This window comes from Mustela erminea, chromosome 1 (assembly GCF_009829155.1).
Source record: "Mustela erminea isolate mMusErm1 chromosome 1, mMusErm1.Pri, whole genome shotgun sequence".
Taxonomy (NCBI): domain Eukaryota; kingdom Metazoa; phylum Chordata; class Mammalia; order Carnivora; family Mustelidae; genus Mustela; species Mustela erminea.
In genome coordinates, this window is record NC_045614.1 from 147,152,644 (window position 1) to 147,159,783 (window position 7,140).

General features: G+C 36.9%; 1 pseudogene; it reads left to right on the forward strand.

Annotated features, from left to right (window-relative positions):
* The first annotated feature begins 6,656 nt into the window (after positions 1-6,656).
* Positions 6,657-6,757, forward strand: LOC116581505 (annotated as a pseudogene).
* The last annotated feature ends 383 nt before the right edge of the window (positions 6,758-7,140 follow it).

The following is a 7,140-nucleotide window of genomic DNA, read 5'->3' on the forward strand; positions in this document are numbered from 1 at the left end:
AAACAGAGGTGGTGGGGCAGAGTTAGAGTAGGAAACATAGAATTAGAGAAAAGGAGGGCATGGATTGTCAGTTCAGTCTGAGACTTTAGAAAATGCTAATGTATGAAATTCCACCTGGCCGAAGGCACAGGTTTCCTTGGGTAGCTCCTGACAAGACACCCAGAAAGTGAACACAAGTCCTTATAATATGTGCTTTTTCTAGAGTAACAATTAATGTAGAGAAAATGGTTCTGCTCTCATATTTAAGAAACACTTAGGATCCTAGAAGACTTGGCAGGGACTGTTTATTCTGAATCTATAGAATAAAACATTTGCATTGATTGGCCATACTTTCCCCCAGACTTCTCTGTATTGTCTGTATTTACCTCAAATTCCTTCAAATTTTTATGAGACATCTTTGATAATCTACATAAACCCTGAAGTTTTTATATCCTGCTTCTAGTTCATCACATAAGAATTAAGATATATTTATCTCAAACGAATGATCTAATTTCTAGAATTATACAGTGATTCAAATATTTTTCTATTACTATTAGTTAAATACCTCTGAATTCCCCCCACCCACAACTCTCCTTTAATATAAGGCTAATTTTTAGTTACTTCTAAGAATGTTTGTAGCATAGTTCTTTGTTTAAAAGTAATTTTTATTCTCAGTTGTGGATGCAGTTTCCTGAACACTATAAATTTCTGAAGCCCCTAAAAGTTCATGAAGTTCTGGTTCACATTTAATCAGAGACTTAGATTTATATTATTGTTGTTATATATTCAAACAAGTGACTAAAAACTATTATTTGGCTATTAATAGAGATGATTTTCTAATAATTAAAAAATCAATTAGATCTATTTTTTCCTATTTCTTGAAAAATACTTTGCGGGCACCTGGGTGGCTCAGTGGGTTAAAGCCACTGCCTTCGGCTCAGGTCATGATCCCAGGGTCCTGGGATTGAGCCCCGCATTGGGCTCTCTGCTCGACAGGGAGCCTGCTTCCTCCTTTCTCTCTGCCTACTTGTGGTCTCTGTCTGTCAAATAAATAAAATCTTTAAACAACAACAACAACAAAAAAGAAAAACACTTTGCTTGTAGTGGCTTAATATACCTTTTATTTTAGCTTAGATATCCTCTCTCTCTTATGAAGATTTCAAGGCAGTATCGTAACACAGCCATTGAAATTAAAGACGGTAGGGAAAATAAAGTTTCCTAAATATGCATGGACTTTGATCTGTGGCTGGTCAGATTTTAAGAAAGTGTACATTATTGTTTAAACTTATTGGTGGACCAAGAAAATACTTCAGTCAAGTTTTGGTATCTAGTATGCTTAGGAATAAGGATGGGAGTTAATTATAATTACTTTCCCAAAGGAAAAGTTTGTTTCTCTGTAATATTTGTTGTTCTCAATATCAACAAGCCTTATATTGGAAATATGGTTGCATGACCTTATTAACTAAGGTGGAAGAACAAACTTTGTATGATCATCTTATATCATGAAGTATAAAAGTTAATTAAATTAAGAAAATTATTCAACTGATCAATATATTTTAAAATATTAGCTTTATAGATGAATCTATGTATTTATAGCTATACACATACATATACACCCACAGGTTGAAACAAAATTTATAAGACTTTAAAACAGTTGTTCATTTATACAAGGGTGAAGATACCTGTAATGAACTAGTCTTTAAAAATTTGTCTTTAGCCACAAATGATAAAGTTAACTGTTTGCTAAGGAATAAGATTGATATGACATCTTTTCCAATGATCATGTTATGTTTCAAATTTTAGATATTCTATCTTATTAAATATGCTTCTGTGAGAGAGCTTTAATTTAGATACTGGTTGAGTCACACTTTAATATGTTGGCATTTATTAAAGAGCATAATATTACATAGCAGCTGCCTGGGACTAGTTTTCATATGTATATGCTTTTGTAAATGTGGAAAATATTTATTTTCAATTACAACTTTATAGCAAGTTCTTAGCTATTTTCCTACCCTAATCTACTCTTGGTAGCCTTAAAAGAGCAGGATTTTGGTTTAACACAACTCTGCAATAAAACTAGAAAAGCAGTTCATTCATATTGGCTGCAGTGATATTTACCTCACACTGGACACATTATATTTTGGAGGTGGAGCTGATATCCCAGAACATGTTGTGCCAACCTGCACTGAAATGCTCTGCTGAAAAACTGAGAATGTAGCCAGCCTGTGTTCCTGGGAGCAGGAGGACTTCTATTAGCTACCCGTTTGTTTTTCAGGTGGAGATGTTTACCAGCTTGGTCGTGATGAACTTGACGGGCTACACCTTCTTTGTGTATAGTCTCTGCAAAAACACACAGGCCCTTCGAGTTCTGAAAGAGCAAATGTCCTCCCAATTTTCTATAGTGTTGAGAGTTAAAAAAACAAAATGGTGAATTCATATATGGAATTATTCTCTTTATTCTTTTCTTTTTTTTAACATTTTATAATTTTTAAAGTTTCAGGTGTACAATATAATTCAACAGTTCTAGTGCTCGCTTCGGCAGCACATGCACTAAAACAATTCTATACATTACTCAGTGCTTATAACAAGTATTCTCTTAATCCCCTTCATCTATTTCACCCATCCTCCACCTACCTCCCTTCTGGCAACCACAAGTTTGTTCTGATCAGCACTGTGTACACACACACACACAAACTCAAAAGAATGTTTTTACATCCCTAGAGAGAATCACAGTTGGAGAATTAAACACTTTCCTGGTTTTATCTTTTTTATATTGGTATAAGCATTTAGAGAACTTTTGTACAACCAGTATTGCCTAAAAGAATTTGAAGGGATCCATTTACCTTTAGGGATCTAGAGAGAGAAGGGTTAAGCATGAAACCTGGCTAAAACAAAAAAATGAGAGTCTGGAGAATTTTTCGTCATTGAGACAACTTTAGTCAACAACTTCCGTCATTTAGACAACATACTAAAATAGAGTAGAAAAGAGGCTTGTTTTTGGTGGAGATCCAAACATCTCTCACATCAAATCCTTCATTTTACAGATGAAAAAAATGAGACTTTATAGAAATGAACTGATTTAGATCAACATAGCTGGTCTGGGACCAGACTTGGGTCTTCTTGTCTCCATCCAGCTTTTATTTATGGGAATGGGCACATTACAGAGACTGTAATCTGTTTGAAAGGCAAATCTGTGCTTCTCATAACTTTGTGGTATCTGTGCATGCTTTGGAATAACAAGCTCTCAGTGAATACACTGAGATTATAGTCCTGAGTGTTTACTGTATTTCTTAAGGATGTCAAGACTAAATCACTCATTAGAAGCCTATTTTATTCTGAAAACCCTGGAATAAGGGGGTAGTAGGTATGATATGAGAATACATCCTTTCAGTGTACTCTTATTTGAGAGGAAAAGGAGGCCCTCATTCCTTGGTTCACTGAAAGTTGTGATTCCAAGCATGAAATATGTGATATGATATAGACATAAAATGGACTTTTAGAAGCTGTCAGAACCAAGATTAGTGCCAGAATATGTGGGTGGTTAGGACTGGCACAACAACAGTATATACACAACAGGTAGAAATCTGAAAGCATAATTCAGTGTAGAATAAATTATCCCAAACTATCTGCTTAGTAGTTTATAACTTAACATACATACTTCATTTTTACTTTATTTTTCTGTGTTTCCTTTAGGGACCGAAGTGCTCTCTAGTAGCCTAGAAAAAATATGTTGATTGCCTTTTATTTTAGTTTAATTCATTTTGTAATAATTAACCAAATTAGTAAAATTTTGCCCCCAACAATGATATATTGATCCTATTACAATTTTTAAACTGATTAAGGTAAGTCCCCCCAAGTTAAGTCATTTCTCTAGGAAAATATTGAGAGAAAACAGTATTTCATCAATTAATGACTACACAAAAGGCTTTGGATATTGTAAGATTTATAATAGCTCTGGGAAAGTGATATTTTTTAAATATTGTGTTTATTTATTTGAGAGAGAGGGAGAGAGAGGGCACAAGTAGCAGGAGGGATAGAAGGAGAGGCACAAGCAGACTTCTACTCTGAATGGGGAGCCCAGTGCTGGGCTCCATCCCAGAACAAAAAGATGATAACCTGGGACGAAGTCAGGTGCTCTGATCTGGAGAAATGATTTGTTATCTGAAATAAATTCTGGTAATTTTGATGATTTGACCATCCAGTCGTGCTTTTATGAACCAACAAAATGTATCTGTAATATATAGTTTGAGTTGGGAAAATCCTGTTTCTTCTTGCCTATCAGGCAGTCAGGCATTTGCCACCATCTGCCTTGTATAATCTAAATTTGTTGCTGCATTCTGAAGGCTGGAAATTTGGGAAGATAATTGCTTTGTTGCCTGAGAGTGTCCTCTTTATTACCTTGAGGATTAGAGTGGCGTTCTTACTACTCATACTAAAATGGGGATACTGACATTAGTACCTGTATGGGAGGCTTACATGATTTTTTGAGGATTGGGAATATCACTTATCCTGCCTGGGTGCTCCTGGGTCACCAGCTGGCTTCACCCCCCCCCCCCCGCCCCCGCTATGATTCTATTCCATTGCAAAAAATCTTTCTAATTGATGGTATGATAGTGCCACAATCTAGATGCTGTTAAAATTATTTTCCAAGGTATTTTTTGTTACTGGGAGAAGATATCCCTATTGCTGTTTGCACACTTAATCGGGCTTTTTTGTTTGTTTGTTTTTGCTGAGCACTACGGAATTAAGTTGGGGGTCATAAAATCTGTGGAAGATATTAATACCACAAGATACTGCCACAGAGAGGCAGTGTTTTGGAATTTTCCATGCAGCAGAAAGATTGACTTTACTTTATTTGGATGTGGGGATAAAGCATCAGAATATAGGAAGGGATTATTGTTGTTTTAGAAAGGATGAGGGAAGAGAGAGAGAGAGAGAGAGAGAGAGAGAAAGAAAGAGAAGCAGAGGGAGATTCTTAGCAGGTTCCAAACCCAGCACTTCAAGACTTGATCTCACAACCCTGAGATCGTGACCTGAGCTGAAATCAAGAGTCAGACACTTAACTGACTGAGCCACTCAGGTGCCTCTTATTTTATTCTATGATAAGCAGGGGCCCATTCCAGAGAATGTTACCTTTTTGATAATATTTAGAAAATGTGGATAGATTGCTTGGTGAATTAGATTATAGGTTTTCTAAAACCACTGAAAAAACAAAGATTTATGGATGTGAAGAATAAGATGAACTAATAAACGCTTGACTCTATTATAAATTAATGCAAGCATGACTCAAACATTAAATACCATTCCTGCAAAAGTGTACAAATAATAATGAAAATTAAAGATTAAATAAGGAAATTGAACTTAGTATTATTATTTTGCTTAATATTCTTATTAGTATTATATCTTTTGATGAAAGTAAGAGCAGTGTCTAGTATCTTTTTTCTTTTTCTTTTATTTTAAAGGTTTTATTTATTTATTTGACAGAGAGAGACACAGAGAGAAGGAACACAAGCAGGAAGAGTGGGAGAGGGAGAAGCAGGCTTCTGCCAACAGGGAGCCCAATGTGGGGCTTGATCCCAGGACCCTGGGATCATGACCCGAGCCCAAGGCAGATGCTTAATGACTGAGCCACCCAGGCGCCCATTTTTCTTTCTTTCTTTCTTTTTTTTTTTTTTTAAATTTTATTTATTTATTTGAGAGAGAAAGAGAGATAGCAAGAGAGAACCCAAGCAGAGGAAGGGGCAGAGGAAGAGGGAGAAAGAAACTCCCCACGGAGCAGGGAGCCTGATACAGGGCTGATCCCCGGATCCTGATCTGAGCAGAAGACAGACTGCTCAACCGACTGCACCACCCAGGTGCCCCTAGAATCTTTTCTAGAGAAAACAGAACATGGTATCTGTGAGTGTCTACAATGCAAGGTAGTGGTCAGATGGGGATATATGCTTTGTTCCTTCCTTTCAGAGGGAGTGTTTTGTGCAGTGTACTGTGGTGAATAATCCTGCACTTGCTTCTGGAGGAAGTGTGTGATTTTGACAAGAGCAGCACAAATAGCAGAACTTCAACATAAGGACATTTCAAAAAAGGGATAGGCATTCCTTACAATATGCTGAGGATTGAATTATTTTTTAATCATTCACTGTAGGTTTGACATAAACTCCATGTGACTGGAGATTTATGTGGAATGAAGTAGAGCTGAAGCCGAGTGAATTCATACATCCAGATCAGATGGTTTTCAGAATCCCAAACCAGCCTCCCTCCCCCCACCACGAACAGGTCTTTGGAGCTAAAATATCTTTTTAATTTGTCACAAAAATCAAGCTTTAACTCCCAACTTTAAATATAAGTTCCCCATCAAATTTCTGTCCTTGGTCTACTTTTCTTCTTTCTTTCTTTCTTTTTTTTTTTTCATTAAAAAAATTTTTTTTAAGACTTTATTAATTTATTTGTGTGACAGAGAGATCACAAGTAAGCAGAGAGGCAGGCAGAGAGAGAGGAAGGGAAGCAGGCTCCCTGCTGAGCAGAAAGCCCAATATGGGGCTCGATCCCAGGACCCTGGGATCATGACCTGAGATGAAGGCAGAGGCTTTAACCCACTAAGCCATCCAGGCGCCCCTACTTTTCTTCTTTCTTAATACTCTCCACTTCAACAATATCTTCCTGAGCTTCTAAAACTGCATGTGGATGTCCTCGCACATGTGCTAAAATGGGAACGATACAGAGATTAGCATGGCTGCTGTGTGAGGATGACATGCAAATTTGTGAAGCATTCTCTATTTTTTCTACTCCTGAAACCAACATTACACTATATGTTAACTAACTAAAATTTAAATAAAAACTTAAGAAATAGCTGATGGGGGCGCCTCGGTGGCATATTGTTAAGCGTCTTCCTTTGGCTCAGGTCATGATCCCAGGGTCCTGGGATTGAGTCACACATCTGGTTCCTTGCTCAGCGGGGAGCCTGCTTCTCCCTCTGCCTGTGGCTCTCCCCGCTTGTCCTCTCTTTCTCATTCTCTCTGACAAATAAACAACATCTAAAAAAAAAAAATTAAAAATATGTTAGCAATATATATATATATATAAAATAAAAAAAAAAGGACGCCTGGGTGGCTCAGTCAGTTAAGCAACTGCCTTCCACTCCGGTCATGATCCCAGGTCATAGGA